At 36.7% G+C, this 21352-nt stretch overlaps 1 protein-coding gene and 1 long non-coding RNA gene across 2 annotated transcripts in view; one reads left to right on the top strand and one right to left on the bottom strand.

Annotated features, from left to right (window-relative positions):
* The window catches only part of CCDC102B (coiled-coil domain containing 102B), a 357030-nt gene that overhangs the window by 55443 nt on the left and 280235 nt on the right, over positions 1–21352 (bottom strand). The gene's annotated exons all lie outside the window — the stretch shown is intronic.
* Positions 9919–21352, top strand: part of LOC123365117 — a 59080-nt gene continuing 47646 nt past the window's right edge. The window contains exon 1 of the long non-coding RNA XR_006577435.1: positions 9919–10004. This is a non-coding gene — a long non-coding RNA (uncharacterized LOC123365117). The remainder of the gene's footprint in view (positions 10005–21352) is intronic.

The following is a 21352-nucleotide window of genomic DNA, read 5'->3' as shown; positions in this document are numbered from 1 at the left end:
TATGTATTGTTTTTCCATTGTTACTTTTGCCCTTTTGTTCTGTTTCTTTCTTGATGTTTGATAGTCAAAATTAGTCAAGAGCAAAATATGATATTGACTCAACCACAGTCAAAAATACTATGATGTATTTAAATAGTCTCATCTTCCCAGGTATGTTTTTAATATACCGTATAGAGTTTTGCTAATATTTATCAGCAGAACATATTACTTATTTTATATATATATTACTGTTTGCAGCATAAATATGAAAAAAAAATAAGGAGATACAATCCTTTCCAGAACATTCAGGAATAAAAATTTGTAAGCAAAGACTATCTAATGGATAAGTAGGTGAGGAAAAAACAAATCAGTATCAAAATCCATAGGTATTTAATGAAATCTAAATTTTATGCTTAAATTACTGAGCACAATGGCCCCTTACTTAGAGAGACTAAACAAATTTGTACTGCACTTTGAGATGAAAAACTGTAGATTCAAGAGATTATCTAGAGTTGTAGAGTATGCATCAGCAAGTCTCAATGACCTATATAGAAAGCAGACATGACATCTAGAGAGGAAATGCCAATTATACTTGTGCACATCCTACTGAGGAAGGATGGCCCAATGGTTAGGGTTCTAGCCAAGGACTTGTGAAACAGATGTCTTTTGTGATCCTGGGCAAGATAGTTTCCTAGCTGTAAAAGTCAGGATAATATTACTTCCCTACCTCATAGAGGTCTTGTGAAGATAAATACAAAGATTGTAAGGTGTACAGCTATTATAGAAATTAGTACCTAAGATACTGGGTAAAACTTCACATGCATGCACATACAAATGCAAAAATCAACCTATAGAAGAACTGAAAAAGCAAACAAAATATGAAACTGGTTTCTTATTCCCCTGTATGTCTTTTTCCTTCCCTTGTGCAGAAATGATGGATCGATGGTGTTCCAATCTCTTTAAGGAGCCAGGAAGAGCCTATCTTCCCCCCCCCCACATTGAAGGACTCTGATTCAAATCCTCAAAGGTATTTAGGCAATGTCTCCCATTGAAATTATAATGTGTGTCTGGCCGAGAAAGCATGGAGCCACATCCAACCTAAACCTCTTCAGCACGAATGACAAAGAAGAGACAGACAAGTTACTCCTTCCCTGCAGAGCCTGAGAAACCAATTCCCAACAATACTCTTAGGGATCATTGTTCCAGGAGTGAATACTGATTTAAGTCTTCAATTTAGATCCCTGAATAGTAATGCCTTCACTCCTTCATGGCTACTTACCATAACAAATGAAGAATAACTCCAAAGTTGCTACCTGTCCCCACTGAAACTAAGGTCAGGTCTACACTACCACTTACTACAGTATAACTTATGTTGCTCAGGAGTGTGAATAAACCAACCTTCTGAACAGAGATAGATTTATGATGCCAGTGGGAGACCTGTGCTGATGTAGTGCTTGTAGTGTAGAATAGCCTTAAGAGAGGCTGCAACAGACTGCTGCAGCAAAGTGACTATATTACTGCTAGATTTCCAGCAACCATTCCTCTCTGCTAATTATAATGTAATGCTGCTAGTCAGAACTTCTGGGTCACACCATCCCCAAATAATATATGCTTTCATCCGTTCTGCAAGAAAACAATCAAGATGCAAATACAATTTACTGGCTGGAAGAGAGAGGATGTCAGCATGCTTTTCTTTCTCTATTAGTAAAGCGACTGAGCTTTGCATATCAGATGTGACATGCCACCTACAGCATCTGGCATATAACACAGATGGCAGTACTATTAATAGCATTTTAACAGTGAATGCCTTTGCATTATTTGTCAAGAAAAATTGGACTAGTCCCCATTCCCAAATTCTTAAAATAATTCTCTGATGGGGCAAAATAATTAGGACAATAATTGTCCAGACAGTGAAAAAATAAGACAACTATGCTTGAGATTTTGAAGAACTCTGATTTTAAAAAGGGATGCCCACCAACTTGAAAGTTACATTTTTTTTTATTGCCAACTCATGATTTCATCACTAGCCTTGCACTAGGTGGAGCTTTTCTTAAAGGCACGTGACATTTATATACTGATACCTCACAGACTATGACATCGAAAGAACTCAGAAGGCTGCTGAAGAAGGAGAAAGTCCAAAAGATATTCTCCGATATCATTCCCATCTCACTAGTGAAGGAAGACAGAAGATTCTGGAAGTGAACCCACTAGCTTGGTATGTGGAACATTGATCCACCTTCTATGGGGAAAGAGATCTGTACAGTTTGGATGGCCACCATCTGAGAAGAAGGGGAATGGATCTTCTCAGTGTTAGGCTGGCGAGACCAGTCAGGAGAGCATTAAACTAGCAATAAAAGGGGAAAGGGGAAAAGGGGAAACCATTTAGCAAAAAATTAAGATATTGAGAACAAAATTGATCAAAGCACCAAGAGATGTGTACAGAACAAAATCTATAAATGACTACATACACCGATGCTAGGAGCTTGGGTAATAGGAGGAATTGGAATTGTTCATTTATGAGCATAAATTTGACCTAGTTTAGAATACTAAAAGCTGTTTGGATGATCTGTGTGATTGGAATGTTAAAGTTACCTCTCGTAACATATTCAGTAAGGATCAAGTGCGCAAAAAGGGAGGAGGGTAGCACTCTATGTAAAAAATGGCATTACCTGTCTCTGAGTCACTGGTAACTCAAAAGCAAATGATCTTAATGTGTAGGGATCAATGTTCTAACAGAAAGCACAATGTTCTAACAGAAAGATAAAATACCCTCAGAATTTCTAAAAATTAGAGATGACAATTCCCTAATTGAAGAAGTGATGCATCTAATTTGGTATAATTCTACATTAGATCTCATCTACATTCTACATTAGACAAATACATAGGAAATGATTCTGGAACTAAAAATTAGTGGTTGTTAAGGCACAAATGATTATCACTTTATTAGATGTGTTATGTACCAGCAGAACAAAGTCCAGACTAGTTTATATGGGCTAATTTCACAAAGCTGAGAATAATTATGAGCCAAATTGGTTGGGAGAAAGAAGTTAAACAAAAATTTTAGAGATAATTGGGAATTGTTTAAGAACATTTTACTAGATGCCCAAAAATCCACAATCAAGAAAGGAGGGTACAATGGTTAAAATACTGATCTGGTTTAAGGGAAAGTGAAAGCAGGTACAACTGCCCCCATATTATTTTATTATATATAAATAAATGGGGAAAAAAGTAAAATTAATAGAAATACATATAAATTAGAAGCTAGGAACTGTAGAAAATTGGTAAGGGAAGTAAAAGGACCAGGGGAAATCTATGGCAAACAGAGTTCAATACAGTGAGGAATTTTTTTTAAATATATCAAGAATAAATGGAATCCTAGTAATGGTACTGGTCCATTACTAGATGGAAATGATACAATTATCAATAGTAATGAAGAAAAAGCATAAATGTTTAATGAATATTTCTGTTCCGTACAGTATTTGGGGAAATCCAGATGATATATTCATATCACTTAATGCTAATGATGAAATACTTTCCATTCCAACAGTAACTCAGGAAGACATTAAATAACAGCTGCTAAATGTAGACACTTTTTAAATCAGCAGGAAATATTTTTGTCAAAACTATATTTGCTATTTTTATCTTTATGCCACCTGATCTGCTCCCCTCAGGCCTGCACTCTTTTTTCACTGCCCCAAATTAGCAATCCTCACATTCCTTTAAAAGAAAGATTCCAGTGAATTATCTCCTCTCAACTTTCCACACACTGTAGAAGATCCTACTGCCCTTCTAGACAGGAGCGCAGGGATGGAGCCTCCAGAATACAGAATTAGACTGCTTGAGAGACTCTTTGTCCTGCATGGCATGTGGGAGCATTGTAAATGGCAGTAGGTCCAGTTTGGAGTGTTCCACCTGTCTGGTCCCAAGCTGGCATTCTTTACAAGGGTCTTTAAAAACACCAACTTGATGTTCACTTGCTATTAAAACTGTCACATTTTGGAACAAACATACAAATAATCAGACATAAAAGTCATGGGGCATGATGAAAGCAGTAAATTTGAGTTAGTGGTCCCTTTAAAATCAGTTGTTGCATGGTCATGGAAGTAAGTTTTAGCTTATAAGTAAAACCACCAAGAGAATAAAATGCATGTGTTGGCCTTCGTGGTTTTGAATGATACTTTCGTTATATTATCATCTTGATAGTGTGATGTATTTTGACTGACAGCTGCTGGTGGCACAGAAAGGAGACTGTATTGTATAGTTGCTTACCATTCTGCAGTTCACCATTTTAAAAAGTGTCATATACTTCTGAGAATCACATACTCTATCAGCCTTTGGTTATCTTTATATTTGTACCAACGTGCCCCAACAAATCAGGTCTGCTGATAAGGGAGTCGATGACCTTTCAGTCTGGGGCTCTGTGCTAAGGCTACAAAAACAAATGACAACTGCAATTACAAGTTTCATGGATTAACTATTCATCCACTGGAGGGGCAGGGGGTTTACAACCAGTCTTATCAGGATTTGACCCAGTGGATTAGAAGTGAAATATTCTACTACATTTAATTGATTTGTATTGAAAGTGTACAGTATTTTCATTATGTGACTCAGGCACACATAGTTTGTTGTCTCTAAAACCTCATTCCTCATATTTTGCCCAGGGATGTGGGTTTTCAAATATCAGATTATAGGAATGTGGAGCGTTTTACACTTTAAATTTCTTCTTTTTTTCTTGAGACATTAACAAGGTAAAGAAACCTTTTCCCCTTTAAATAATTCTTACCCTGCTTTCTGGGATTATGTATAAATTTAAAATTATCACAAAAGGATTAGAAAAACCGCACACCAACCTCAGGCTCATTGCAAATCTAAACAGTACAGGAACATGAAGTCAATAAAACTCTAGAATGCATCATTCAAGGAAGCACTGCCCAATGGGTGGCCATAGTGTGTCCTGGAGGCGATAATCAGTAAGAGGAGTATGGGGAAGGAAAGAAGAGTCAGAAGGAAGGAGAAGAAAAATGGTAAAAGCAAGCAGGTTTGGAGTGTCCCAGTGGATGGGGAAGGAAAAAAGGTGTTGGTTTTGTGGCTGAAGGAACCGCAGGGGGATGGAATAAGTTAGGAGATCTTTTTTGAGAGAGGTGCTTTGGGAGGAGAGGAAGGAAATGGCAGCTGGTGAAGGTTAAATCTTGGGGAAAGAAGTTGGAAGTAGGAGCCTACAAGCACTCTCTCTTGCAGGACAGTGAAAATGGAAAAGAAGTAGCTATGTGGGTGTGGGAGGAAGGAGTCTATTGAAGGAAGCAGGTGAAGGTGAGGCCAGAGAAAGAGCCAGGGGCCTGATCTGAAAAGAAGGAAATGTGAATTAAGTGTTCTGTGGTATTTCTCAACTAGATGATCCTAAAATGGAATTCCTGGTTTGGATCCAGGCTGCATCTAAACCTTCTTGGTATGATCAATTGTCAATGGGTTAGAGTCAAATACTATAAAATTTGGGGCATTTGGAAGAAGGGTGCCAATTGGCAGTGCCTTCATAATGAAAATATAGGTTTGCCTAGAAAATATCCAACTTAGTGATCAGAAAGATCCAAGCCTAAGTAATATAACAATAGCAAATTATAGACATTCTAACAAATTGAGGTACCATTCATTTCTATTACTGCACCTAAACCTTGGGTCCACAAGTTTTATACTGTCAAAATTTGAACATGTGACATTTTAAAACCGTTTACTGTATACACAAGTTTCTTAAAGCACTTCTAGCATTTTACCTTCACAAAATAGACACGAGCAGTAAGTGCAGCCTGTCAGTGGACTAACAAATTAATGTGTTAGAGAAGGGACCCTGCCAGACTCAAATCCAGATGCTCTTTTTGAAATATTATTTCCTGCTATGGCGAAGGAGAGGGGATGTAAATAGCCAAAAATGGTGCAAAAACATATTAAAATGGAGAAGAGCACAAAAACAATTGTAATGTAAAGAGCAGAGATCTTGAACTTGGCAATATTTAATACAAAGGTAAGAGCGGCATGAACCCTGTAACAGTTTGCACATTATGGATGAATGGTTATACTATCATAGACATGACAAGGCTTGCTTTTTATACAAGGACAAAATCTATATGAAACTAACTAGCTACAAAGGTTGAAGTTGGAAAGGTAGGCCAGAACAAAGCAGAGAGGCAGTCTGGGCAAACACAAAGCACAGAGTGTTTTATGTTTTTGAGCAGTACTATAGAAGTCTGCCTACAAGTCCCAGAAGTCTGCTTTAGGACTCACTTAACACGATGTATCCCACTGTGAACTCTATCTGAAACGTTTCATGGGAAACACTTTTATTCACTTTGTTGCAACAGGAACATATAGAAAATTAGCCAGGGAAGAGTCTTCTTTTCCTGTTGCATTTTTATATATTTGCACACACACACTTCGTAGAAGATTTTATACGTAAAAGGGTACTGATTTGTAGCTGGTGTTGAATTGCCAGCGGCAGCCCTTCTTTCTGTCATTGACCAATGACAGAGTTTCTGACAACTGTGGTGGCCACCCCCATTCTTCTCCACCCATATTATTGTACAGACAACTTAGCTTTGCTTTGTTTCAGAACTATCCATTACTGGAATGGGGGAACAATTGGAAACAGAGTTCCAAGATTTTGACACAAAAGACGCTTTTCTATCACTTCCCTTGGCACTTATACCATGCTTATAATCGTAGCATTTGAGTATAGGACCTCAGCTCAAGTCATCCTAAAGGTGTCATTAAATACTCATTTGTAAGAAAAGAAAACTGCATCTCACTTTTCCCCTCAATGACACAGACTCCTACCCTTGAAATAAAATGTAATCTGTTTTTCTTTCAATAGGTGAGCCTAGAGCACTAGCTGCACTTCCAAAATTACCAGAGAATGAACTAGCAGTAGGAAAGAAGCAAGTTATTAGAAATCCTGACCCTTAGGCAATCCCCAGTTAGAAGCTAGAATAAAATTTGTTGTACATATGTCAGGTGGGACTGAAACTATGTCTTAGTCATCTTTTCCAATTCTCTTTAAAATGATATATTTCACGTAGGACAATAACTCAGTGTCAGATGTGGTGAGTGACAATAGTTACAACAGAAAAAAATGAACATATTCATTTCTAAAAGACTCAATCTGAATATGGTGTATTGAAGAGTCAGGCTTCAATTCATGGATCGGTTACAGATCTGAAGTATCACTGGAGAGAGGCAGGCAGGTGACCAACCACTTCAATGTTATCATTTTCTATATCCCTATGAAAATTATACCATAACTAAGTAGGGCACAGTGTTTGACAGTGTGACCGGTTGCATAAAAAAAAACTGAAGACAATAGCTGATGTTCTTAGCAGAAAAAAATAATATGCATCAAAGACAATCCTGTACTCAGAAATTTTGCTGCAAGTGCAAAAACAACCAAACGGGGAAATGTCTGGATTGACCTTTTTCTGAGTAAAGAACAAAGCCTTGCCCAGTCAGTGCAACAGTACTAGAATTGGGAAAATGTCCAAAACCCAAACCTCTTCAATTGCATTCAACATGACAAACCAGATGCTTCATACCGATAAAATCCCAGGTAAATTAAGGAACCAAGAATGTCTTCAGTACCTTAGGAATTATTGGGGTAGCTGAGACTATAGTAACATATAGGAGGATAAACTGCTGTCTGAGTTAAACATCACACAATCTGCAAGTATCTAGTTTAGAATTACCTTTGAAAATATAGCTAGTGATAGCAATCAACCCACTCTAAAAATCACAAATTTGGCAATAACAGAAAATGGAGGCATAATAGGAGAAAATGATTATTGCGGTTGGTGCATAATAAAGTGATATCAGTGGAGAAAATAATCAAAGTGTGTATAATTTCTTTAAATTTTCATTCATGTTTTGAGGATGGGAATTTTCCAATATGTTTATGCTAGTAAACAGCATAACTTAAAGGGACAATTTCCAAGAAAGATAAAAATTTCTTATAGAACTGTGGAAGTGCCAAAATTTTTCAAAACATTTACTCTATTCAGGCCTGCTATATATTTCCATAGGCAATGGCTTTGACACAATTTTCTCACACTATCACGCACACCTATATTTAGGGTGACCAGACAGCAAATGTGAAAAATTGGGACAGGGAGTGGGGGGTAATAGGAGCCTATATAAGAAAAAGACCCCAAAATTGGGACTGTCCCTATAAAATTGGGACATCTTGTCACCCTACTTACATTTCACGTTAATAAAACCCATTGTGTGTTCAAACATAACAAAAATCAGATTCAAATGGCTAAAATGTATTATTTGCACATCCAAGTGAGAAGTTAAATGGAAGAACAGTTGAAATGTTGAATCAAAATATTGAACCAGCAAACCAGTAGGGAAAGAAGTAGCCCAACAAGTGACATATACCAGAGATTTTTCAACTGTGATCCATTGACCCCTGGGGGTCTGCAGACTATGTCTAAAATTTCCAAAGGGATCCATACCTCAATTTGAAATTTTTTAGGGGTTCACAAATGAAAAAAGGTTGAAAACCACTGACATATACAAAATGAGCACATTTTAACCTATTATTAACAGCATGAAATAATCAGTGTAGCCATGCACTATTAACTATATTTGAAAGATGGTTCAGTTTTAGTCAACACGAAACTGTTTTTTTTCCCCCTAAGATTGTATACGTTAAATGCTATTGGGAAAAAAAGTTATTTTCTGCAGAACAAAGATCTAATCCATGTGCAGCATTTATGCACATGCGTAAAATATGTATATAAGTGTTTTGCTAGATGGAGCCAAGTGATTAATTTGTGCTAGGGTTTGCCAGGGATGAGCGCTGGCACTTCTAGGTTTGCCATGTCAATTTGGAAAGTAAAAAATTACTTGAGCCACAGCACCTCTTTCATTACAAATTAAGTACTGATGGAACTTAAATGGCAGTGAAAAAAATACAGCTCCTTGGAGTTAAAAATTCACATTAAGAGAGAGTGTACGGTCAGTCAAGTATCTGTTGGCATGAATCTCAAAATCTGTGCATTTCAATTATGCACACTGTGTGAAGGCAATCAAAGTCTGACTATGCTTCTTTTGAAAGGGGTTAGTGTTAAGAATGCAGTCACAATATAATAGTATTGGTTTAGATGCTTTTAAGCAGCAACTAATTTTTCATAAGTCAGAAATATTAATCATAGTATTTGGTAATTACTAATATAGAACAAACCTGACACTGGCCAATTATTAATACAGAGCAAACCTGACACTAAACATTCAGAGTAGTTTGTAGAGAAAGAGTGTCTACATTCTCAAATTAAATTTAGATTTCTAAATAGAAATTTTTTCAATTGTATTTGCAGGGAGAACTACAGATATTCATACTGCACATTTGCAGAAGCACAGCCAGTCTGGGATGTATGGTATGATGTACACCCACATTCCACACCTTTTGCAGATACATTCTGGGTCACACTATCTGTTGGCATTATGAGGGTGTACAATTAGATATGCAAAGAGAATTCCAAATGAAATGAAGTAATTCAACAAATACCAAATAATAAGCAAAAGAATTTATGGATTCTGTGCTATTCACCAGAAAATCTAGGTAAACAATGTGTAGCTAATAACTGGAGAAAAACCACCAGTTTTTTGCTATTCCAAATTATCTGCAAATAGACTGATTTTTACAAATTGGCTTTTTATTTACTATTGTTTAATGAAAACGTCATGAGATTGTATTTCACCATACAGATTGTACTGGAACTATTTACTTTGACTGTGTCTTGCCAACTCACCATGTGAATAATGTTTCACTGTTGTTATTAATCAAGTTGTGTGATTGGTCACATGGTATTTTCTTGTTCTTGATTGGAAGACTAAATTTTTTGTAAATACATTTGCACAGAGGAAAAGGGATATTAGACGTTCAAGATGGCTGTGAGAACACTTAAGGGACAAGCCTTCATGAGAAAATAAATATATGCATGGGTATTTGCAAGATTTTTCACTTCTCATTTGAATACAAAGTAAGTAAATTCATGGGTTTTTTTATATACAGTTTCTGCTATAGCAGCAGAGAAAGAAAAAAGTGTTCATTAAGCATCTGATTATACTGTCTGACAATGTACATGTGCATAATAAATATTGTTGAAAATCCTATATGGAGTTATGTCATTAAAAGAAAAAGGCAAACTAAACTATTGCACCATTTGTGAATTGCTCAATCATTGATTCCTATGAATGTCCTTTATAAATCCTCTTAAGATCAGTTGACTTAAGGCAAAGAGTTTAATGTAACTACAAGAAATAGTGCTAAGTAAAATTGAGTTCTGAGTTTTATTATCTTGATACAAGTTATTCAAGAGCAACAAGGTTGATAATCTTTTATCCTCAGGCATTTTTAATAGGTAAATTATGCACCAGATCTCTAAAAGGCTGAGTAAAATAATTCCTTTTCTTTACTGAGGAAGAAAAGACTTAAACACTCTGGGGGAAAAGAGGAAACAAACACACACATTGAAATTGCATTAATGTGTTACATAAAATAAGAACTGTTTGCATTTGTTGTTGTTGATTTATTATTTCCCAAGCAGTCTTAGGACACAATTCTGCACTCCTTCCTTAGTTAGACTTCCCACTGCAGACAAGAGGAATTCTGCCTGAGAAAGGAGTTCAGAATCACACCAGTAATATCCCTATAATGTTGATCAGTAATATTTACATTGGTGTACTTCAAGTATCTATTTTGGATCATCAGTGTCTGCTACAGTATGTGCACATTTAAAAACTGCATTTATCAAAAAGTGCCTTTTGCCTGGTAACAATTAACTTTTCCTTTTGATAAATGATTCAATCATATATCAACGAAGATTATAGTATATTTAATAAATGCAAACAAACATTGTACATCAGCTGGGTGGCAAGAAAATCATCTTTGATTGGATCAATACCTTTGTACTTACATTTGACAATGTAAGCAAGTTGCATGGCCAGGGTTCTTTATTGTACTTGACAGATGTGACGACAATAGCGTTAAAAGTAATATTAAAAATGCAATTTTTAATTATCAGTCAGATAACTATTAGCCTACTAAGACTCTCCAGTTGTAGCTGCATCATACTTAGAGACATTTTGCAGCATAAGAATTAACAATGCATAATAAACTACTATAATAAATCCCTCCTCAAGACCTACTTCTGACATGAAATCTATGAGGGCTAGATTCTGACCCACTCATTCATGTTGAGAAGTTTAATTAAAATAAATTAGAGTAATGTAGCTGTAGAGAAATGAAACACTCAGCAGAGATAAGGAAAACATTAGGGCACTGATTTTGATACTCTTATTAATGCAGGGCAACATCTAACTCCCCAAGTACTCCTGTTCATTTCAATAGCACCATTCATGGAGTGGATACTATTCCAAGGGAGAAAAGGTATCAGAATATGTTCTTAAGTTTAAAAAAAATTACATATAAAACAAAAGTAAAACCAAATATGCTTATCTTGTGGACCAAACAAAAACACATGGAAGGAAGTAAATGGTATAGCCTTATTCACAGACATTGCTTTTCTTGAGGGCCAAATTATGAGCTGCTTACTCACACTGACACTTGTTTACTCACACAAGTAGCCCCACTGACTTCAATTTATAGAAGAGTTTGCAGAAAATGTTGAAAGTTGTGAAATGTCTATTTTCTGCAAAAATCATAATTTGGAAGGTGCTTTGTAATACTGTATAGCCAGTGCTGATGAAAATAATCTTAGTTGAAAATATTAGTGATAATTTTCCTTGGCTGGAGTTCATTACCTTTATTCACTTTAAGTGGGCTTTCTGCCCTGTGGCACCGACAAGAACCACATTGGTTATCTCCTTTTATAACTTCTAAAGTGGCTTTACATAAAATTTGTGACCCTTGACTGCCTATTTCTACTACCACACACTCATTCTTTTAGGAGGTAAATATAAGATGTCATTGGAGATTGGAGTCCTATTCAATCTTATTCAAGCTGGGTATACCATAACAAGGAAGTGCCCCATTTAACTCAGTGGTGCTACTCAAATAGTAAAGTCTTATGCAGCATGAGTAAGGATGTTGAAAAATGAGCCCAAAGAGTAAAGTAAGTAAGCAGATATGAGGGTGGTTTGAATTGTGTGCTGATATTTAGTTATAGTAAACATGAGCTACTCTGGACTTCTAAGAATTATGTTTAAACAAGAGTTTCAGAATGTTGTAATATGTTGTACACCATCCCCATTTCCACAAGGCTATTCTTCACTTAGCTTTTTATCCCTTGAGATGCAAGGCTTGTCTACATGGTGAGTTTAGACCAGGGGTCGGCAACCTTTCAGAAATGCTGTGCCGAGTCTTCATTTATTCACTCTGATTTAAGGTTTCACGTGCCAGTAATACATTTTAACGTTTTTAGAAGGTCTCTTTCTATAAGTCTATAATATATAACTAAACTATTGTTGTATGCAAAGTAAATAAGGTTTTTAAAATATTTAAGACGCTTCATTTAAAATTAACGAGTGGCCAGGACCCAGGCAGCGTGAGTGCCACTGAAAATCAGCTTGTGTGCCGCCTTCGGCACGCGTGCCATAGGTTGCCTACCCCTGGTTTAGACCATGGCTACACTACAGAGCTTACAGTAGTGCAGTTGCACTACCATAGCACTGCTAGTACAGATGCTCTAAGCCAACAGGAGGCAGCTCTGCCATTGATTTAATTACTTCAGCCCCTGCAAGTGATGGTAGCTCTGTCAGCAGGACATAGTGTTGTCCACACCGGTACTTAGGTTGATGTCATTTACATCACTCAGGAGATGGCTTATAATTTATGCTGAATTAATCTGTCGTGTGTACATAGCCTTAGTGTGCAGCAAGCCAGGATGTGAATCTACAATGCACTTGTTTGATGTGCAGTAACAAGCCATGAGGATCTTGCTACAGTGCACTAAAAGTTCTGTAGCACTTTGATGTATTGCTGTTTGAAACAGGAGTGCACGAGGAAATGTTTAGTGCACTGAAGCAATGTCCCTATGGGATATTACTGCAGAGCAAGCTACTCGCATCCTGTGACAATAAATCCGCTGATTACCCCTCCAGCAGCTGCTAAGCACCCTCTGAAATCAACAGAAGTAGAGCCCACTCAGCACCTTTCAGGATCAAGTCCATTAGATATTTGCAGACTTGGAAGAGAAGTGAGAACATGTTCAGAAACTACTAGCACCTTCTCATTCTCTTGCTATGAGGTGCATTTCATTTGAGAGAAAATCAGGCCCAAAGCTGCACAGTAGCTGACCTGCCTACACAAAGATGAATATCAGACAGAGAGATCTAAACTTGTAAAGAAAGTCTAAGTGTTTTTTCCCCACACAACTTTCATATAAAAAATATGAAGAACTTTCATACATAAAAGATGAAAGAATAATAAAGGGCTAAAAAAAGGTTGATGTTGACCATGCTAGAAGTATTTTATGAAATATTCTAATTACTAGCCTCAGTCATGCTAATGTAAGTACTACCTCACTGCAACAATGATTCTGAATTATTTGGTTATATTTCAGAAAAAGTAATTAAGATTTAATGTACAATCTGATTATTCATTCATGAGTCTTGATTAAATATAATTTTTATTTTAATTCCTTTGTGACATGAAGGACTCAGGCAACAGTGTGGAGATTTTCTTTATGCTCCCTTTACAGCCAACCGATGCATTAAAACTGGGAAGAAGTTTGTCATAAAAGAAGACTGGTACAGTAATGAGTGGGGGGGTGTTCATATTTGCTGAGGTTTTTGGTTTTTTGGGCTGCCTGAGCCGCTTTGTATTCATACATCCATGGCTGTGAATAGTGAGGAGCGGGTGAACTGGTTCATGAAAATATAAAATAAAAACTCCCACCCCACATTTCATCTGAACCTATACCCATCCCCCAAAGAGAACTTTACATTTTGAGGATCGAGAAAATTCAGTTAAAAATTCTCCTCCAGTCTCTCTCTCCTTGCCTTGAATTCAGGGAACTTTGAAGGACAAACCACTCAATGCCATCTAAATGTAATAATCTTTTCTGCTCTCATGTTATTTAATCAAGCAGAAACCTGCACTGACAGCCTAGTTGCATTGAGCAAAGGGAAACAGTGCACATATAAGCTATGGCCTGTGTTATACAGGAGGTCAGACTAGATGATCATAACAGTCCCTCTGGCCTTGGAATCTATGAATATGTGAAACTGACTCAGTCTTCTGTTTCCTATTTCACTGTTCCAGCTCTGTTGTCAAACACTGTAAGGAGGGGGTCCAAAGGTGTCTGTAATTTTCCCTTGCAATGCTACCATATGATTTAAAAAAAACTTTTGATGTTTCAGCAAAAACCTGAATATTTTCAGTGAAATTGCAATATTTTCATGAAAATTTCAGTTTTGTCACAAAGCTATTTCTGCCCAAACAACTTTTGATGGAACATTTTTGACCACCTATGTTGAATATGTCTTGTTTTATTATATATAAAGTAGCTTCGAAGACTTGGACCTTACAATCTCAAATGCCACTTTCTTTGATGTTCACAGAAGATGCTCTATGAAGACAGAGCTAGCTATAGCCATAAAGATAGCTCAGTTTTACATAGGCCCTGAATGTGGCCTCTAAATTAATGTTCCCCAAATCTCTGATTTTAGTATGCAAACCCAATTTCTTGACCATAAAAAACAAACAAAAAAAACACCTTGCAGGCTACTTTTGAAACATAACCCAATTCATAACAACAATCATACTTTATCTACATATGTGTTTGGATTGGGAAACAAGAATCTGATCATTAATTAGGAGGGTTAGCGTTAGGAAGGTGTACAGTTCTAAATTTATCCATTAAAATGGCTAAAACAAACATTTTAATACTGTTCATATTAAAAGTTTATAAATTTCATATGGTGTTTTTTTTTCATTTTTGCAGTTCTGTATTTAAAAGCAACAGTTTGTAAGAACATAGGTATGGCAATATATCAATAGTGTAAATAGACCAATGCTATCAGTAAGTTATCTTAAAATTCAGAGCTATCCCACTGATGAATCATAATTCAAAGGGTGCTCACAGGTGCATTTCATGGGCTGTGACCCTGAGGTAAAAGAAATAATAATACTCTCTCTCTCGAAAACCCACACACCCCTGACACAAAATTGGTTATTATAAAATTGTCAAGCCTGCTGGCAGAATGGAGACCTAATGAGAAATTGGGAATGCAGGGATTTCTGGATGATTTATCATCAGTGTCCTTTCTAAAGTGAGATAAAATGCCTGGAGAGATATGCAGCCCATTGGCTGACCTTGCTGAGATATGTCATAAGAGCAACAGGACCATGAAGCAAACTCTCAAAAGAGTACAAGTCATGTATTTATGATGTGCTTGACCTTACTGAACAGAAAAATGGTTAGCTACCATTGTTGTTGTTCCCTGTGAATAAGAGTAAATTGGAGATAGTAAAGGACTATAAAGTATTTAAAACTGTTGATATATGTAATCCATGACCTAGTTTCTATTACAGAGAAGACCTCCACAATGGGTTGGGGAAGAGTAAATCTAATCTTTTAACAGGTTTGTTTCTTTATTGCTTAAATCAAGTTAACAGGGTTATATCACACAGAAAAAATATAGAAAAGACTTAATACAGGAACAATGAGTCTGTGGGCTACTGAGTCTTATCCATTCTTACTGGAGTCACTAGAAGCTTGGCACCCCAATAGAATTAGGCCCTGGTGTATTGATCAGTCAATGTACTAGGTTCGTGGTCTGGTAGTGGACATAGTTCCCATTTGGTATGAAGTTCGATTTACAACTATAAACTCAGGCTATAATGATTGCATTATAACAATTATCTTCTTATTTCTTAGTATGGAATATGTTTATTTAGCTATATTGCATTTAGCTATCTATATCACAATTTGGAAGTAAAAATGCAGACTTACATTTATTTAAATAAAGCACATACCACATTTCAATAGCGTGTTGCTGGTAAATGTTGTTTTACAAATATCTTTTGGGTTTGCTAACAAAAAGGTATTTTATGTCAAATTAAAAACACTGAATAAAATTGTAATGCAGTATTGCATGACATATTGCATTTTCAAACTGCTTGTTATAAGAGACATAGGGAACCACTTTTCACTATAAACTTCAAAATAAATCAGACAAACATAACAGTTCAAAATTGAATCTGTACTGCAGTTTATATTTAAATCTAACACTTTAAGTGAACTCAAAAAGGAAATCTATCCTTATAGTATACACTGTTAGTGCATATTGTCACTCGTGGCAGCATTGTCAATGCTGAAGCCATCACTACAGGCAGGTTGGCTATGGAGAGTCCAATTTTCAAGGAGTCTAAACAGGATAAACAAATACTATCTGGATTCTAGAAATGCATTTTGGTGCTCAAGTGTCCAATCCAAAGCTTAAAGGAAACAATGACAGTCTTTTCATTGATTTCAAAAGGCTTTGGATCAGGCTCTGATCTGAATATCTGTATTTAGATAACTGTTTAAGCTACCCATGTTTGAAAACTGGGCTCCGGGTGTAATTTTCCTTTTAATATGTGCAACGTTTAAAGAAACATAAGTTTCATGAAACAGGTTCACTCTATCAGAAAACGTCTAATTGTTTTAAGAAAAAGACAACATCAATGGCAAAGTACTCTATTTCAACTGCACAAAGTCATTAGAGAGGAGATGAACCAGCTGTCTGCCATCTGAAACAGGAATAGGCATCAATGATCCTACCAGCACTGAGGACCTATCAACACTATAAGAGAGAGCACCAACTTTTTTGCCCCCTGAGGAGGCAATTTGCATTTGAGAGAGGTACGTTTATCAGGCTGTAGTCTCCCCTTCCAAGATGTACCACATGTTAACTAATAGGGGAGGGGATAGGAGGGTGAGGATAGCATTCTGAAGGGACCCCACAGTTGAACATTTCAAAAACTAAAAGTGGTTGGAGTTTTGGGCAATGATTCAGAAGAGTACTTATTTTATCTTAAGTGCTTCATCTAGCCAGATTATAATCACAACTGCAATAACTTTTTTTTTTAAATCCTTCAGGAATACGTTTACAATACCACCACAGACCTTAACACTGTTACATTCAAATTTTATACAAATTCATTCATAAATCCTTTTATTATATATTGATCAAGAATGTGCAACTTTTCAACTCCTACATTATAGACTGTACATGAAAAACAGCTCTGTACAGTTGGTAGCCTTGATTAGGCAAAGCAGATTTTCCCAAGACAGCATATTTCCATAATACTTTTTATGCGTCTAGTAATTCACTGCATAGTACAGATGGAGAAATATTTGTAGCAAGCAAACCTCAAGTAAGGCCACATTTCCTTGCAAATCCAGGCAATTTTTAAAAGTACTTCATCACAATAACTCCCTATACCCCCCTTTCCTCTGATAACTAGCTTGTGGAAACAGATATAGTTCATAATGTAAACATATGTATCCACAACTAGTATTTTATATAAGTATTCTGACCTTTAAATTCACATTTATAAGCAATGTTTTGAAAGCATTATTAGCAACAACTATCAGAATGTATATATTCTGGAATTATCCATTGCTTTTCCTTTTCAAACTCTCAAAGTTAGCAAGCAATACCGTTTATAAATTAATGAAACAGCCACAACACTGACAAATTGAGTAAGACAGATTAGCTACTGTATGATCACATTAAAATGATAATATATTAATTGAAAAATGGGCTATCCTCCATTGGCATAGGCAGATACAACTCCACTGAAGTCAATAGTATTGTACCAGCTTTTACCAGGCCCTATATTTTCAAAGCAATTCTCAAATGCAAGACACTATATGTTATATTGGAGAGACAAAGATAATTTAGTAGCGTAGAGCCACGTTTTTGGAAGGTTTTAGAGGACTTCTAAAGTCTCAGATAACAAAATACAGTACAACATGGGAGTTAAGCAGTCAACTACATCAAATTCCCATTCATCATCCTCCTCCCCCACCCCGCCCGGGATAGAATGAAAATACCAGGGTTATCTACACACAGTGCAATTCCATGCACATAACTAAATCTCCCAGCTAACCATAGCTCAGCTAACTTGGGGTGTGGGGGAGGCATTAAGTAAGGTTTTAATGTAAAGTTAAGGGATAATTAGAAAAAGTACAATAGGAAGGCAGAAAAAGTCGAGGGAAACAACAAGGAAGCAGAGAAGAAGGGCATGTTTCTACTAAGTGAAAGTGAATGAATGTGTAAACTTCAAGTTATACATATTTAGTTTCTTATACACCCATCACTGAGGTATCTGAATAAAACTCATATGAATATTGAATTATTTTCAAACTCAAGCTGTGATTTCAGACTTGGTGTAAGGCTGATTAATTCTAGAATTTACCTTGCAGCAGTCCTCTCAAACTGCTGGGGAGTTAGAGGTGTTTGGTTTTTTGGGGGGGGTTGTTCATTTTTGTTTAATTCCTTGAATCAATCAAATTTGATATTAATTATTGTTATTTTTACCATGGAAGCAACCCGAGGCCACTGAAATTAGGGTCCCATTGCTCTAAGTGCTGTAAAAATGCATGGACAGTTCTTGCTCTGGAGAGTTTAGAATCTAAATCAGAGACAACAGATAGAAGCTGGGAAGGGGGAAAATAATGAGAAATAGAAGTGAAGTGACTGGTCCAAGATCAGTGGCAGAGCCAAGAACAGAATCAAGGCCTCCTGAATCTCAGTTCAGTGACCTATCAAGTGGACCATGTAGAAATACACCAACTATGATGCTGAGCTTAAATCCTATTCTGCAGAATCTCAATAGATTTTCATTAGAAGTCTATGGTAAAAACTGATGGTACAGAGGCAGAAGCCAAGGGGTTAGCACAAATCGCTTAAAAAAATTTGAAATTCCTTTTACAAAAGGAGGTTACAATAGACAATGGATATATAAACCCCCCAAACATTCACTTCTTTCTTTTTGACATCATTGTGTGTTAGCTGATCATCTTGAGCCAACTTGAGCCAATTTGAGCTCAAGAGGTGACCTCATAGCAGTTCTATGGGAGCTGACAGCTGTATGTGGCACTTTGGCAGTCCAGACTCTCTCTAGGGCCATCCTTAATAGGAAGAGCTGGCAGCACTCGGAACACCAAGAAAGATCTTTGCCATTGATCGACACTTCTTGATGTTGCTTATTCTCCTTGACAGGCGTAGCATCACACAGCATGTCAATCTTAGAACACTTACATTTGCCAGACGAGTCTGTCCATAAACCCTATTGTGTAAGGGCCAAGTTTTGAACCCCTCACATTAAGGAGTAGTTACTCAAAGGGCTGTCATACTGAATTCAATAGGATGTACTGAATGGTGAGGACATATTCATTTTGGCTATAGAAAGACCACCCTTTTTTTAGTCTACGTTGCAAGATAAGATTCTCAAAAAACAAGTATCAGAATGGTAGCCGTGTTAGTCTGGATCTGTAAAAAGCAACAAAGAGTCCTGTGGCACCTTATAGACTAAGCATAAGCATCTGATGAAGTGGGTATTCACCCATGAAAGCTTATGCTCCAATACATCTGTTAGTCTATAAGGTGCCACAGGACTCTGTGTTGCTTTTTCAAAAAAACGAGAAAATCTTTTGTAGCACAGATTCAATCTATTTTTTAAATTCTTCAGTCTGATAGAATCATAGAATATCAGGGTTAGAAGGGACCTCAGGAGGTCATCTAGTCCAACCCCCTGCTCAAAGCAGGACCAATCTCCAGACAGTTTTTTATCCCAGTTCCCTAAATGGCACCCTCAAGGATTGAACACACAACCCTTAGTTTTGCAGGCCAATGCTCAAACCACTGAGCTATCCCTCCCCCCATCACTTAAGTGTTCATAAAATAAAATAGAACTATTCTAAAAAATAAATTCCAACAGAAATTAAAAGACCTAACCAAAACAACAAAAAATGCCTAGAGAGACAAGACGGAATGGAGAGAATATCTTTTATTGGACCGGCTTCTATTGGTGAAAGAAACAAGCTTTCGGGCTACCCAGAGCTCTTCTTCAGGTCTGGAAAAGTTATTCAGAGGGTATGTCTATGCTGCTATTGAAGACCAGCAGCTGGTCCAAGACAGCTGAGTCAGGCTTGTGGGGCTCGGGCTACAGGGATGTTTAATTGTGGGTTAGATGTTTGGGCACAGGCTGGAGCCTGGGCTGTGGGATTCCATGAAGGGAGACCAACATGGCTACAAACAAAAATGTCTAAATCATGCTTTCCTCAGTCTACCATTACTAAATGTGGCAAGAATGATTAATCCCTAGCACTCCAAGCCTATGCCTGGATATGGGTCTCCCAAAGTATTAGTTGCATTGTCAGTGTCACAGGAAACAATTAAATAGAGAAAACAAGTGATAGGTTGCCTCAACATGCTCTTCGGGATGTTTTAATATTCCTCTTTTGTAACTACAACAGTAGGTCAATTGGCTTCCCTTGAGGAAAAAAGAAAAAGCCCTAGATTCAATATGGTATTCTGTTCAGTGAAGGATAACATTTTGTTTCAGATTTATTTTAAACAGGTTGTTTCTTTGTTGTAATATTATTTCCCCAGTGCTGTCAGCTGAGTGTTAAAGGACTAGTAATATTTAATTGACCTACTGTATGGCAACATCAGCACAGTTTCAGCTGAAAGACCTTGGGGAAAATTACAGGCTGGTTGACAGTAAGGGAATAACATTTCAATTAAAAAAAAAATGGTTATATTTACAGATGGCTGCACCTGAACTACTCTTACATAATACCTGAATTGTAAGCACATGGCAATTCATGCAAAAGCTCTCACAGTTCATGAGCATGATACTGGTCAACTAATATCTTGAAAGCTTTATTAGTAATAGTGCGGTATAAAAAGGTTTTCCACTGGGATAAATATTAACAAGAAAACTGTGTTTTATTTAAAGTTACGGAATATAAGAGTATGAATGAAGAGAGAGAGGAAATTGTCAATTAAGTAATTTAGTGTGCTGTGAAAGTTACATATATTACTTGAGATTTCTAGATACACAGTGTGTCAGGACATATATGAACTTATTCATGTAAATTGGTATAGTCTGCAAACCATGTTTCTGTACTCCATATTGTTCTGTACATCTGCTGCCAGAAATGGCCATCACTTTAAGAATTCATCTCTTGGTGCAAAATAAAGCATTAACTTGCTCTTAAGAGCAGAAGAGATATCATGGGAAACTTTAAAAAACATTATTTTAGCTAGACATTATTCTGACATTTAAAAGGCTCATCATTTCCTGTTATTCCCCTTCCTGAAGTTCTAAACTCCTCTTGTGACATCACCACAATCTCCACAGCAGTTC

The sequence above is a fragment of the Mauremys mutica genome, chromosome 2 (assembly GCF_020497125.1).
Source record: "Mauremys mutica isolate MM-2020 ecotype Southern chromosome 2, ASM2049712v1, whole genome shotgun sequence".
Lineage (NCBI taxonomy): Eukaryota > Metazoa > Chordata > Testudines > Geoemydidae > Mauremys > Mauremys mutica.
Note: the sequence above shows the minus strand (reverse complement) of the source record. Positions and strands in the feature narration are given on the sequence as shown.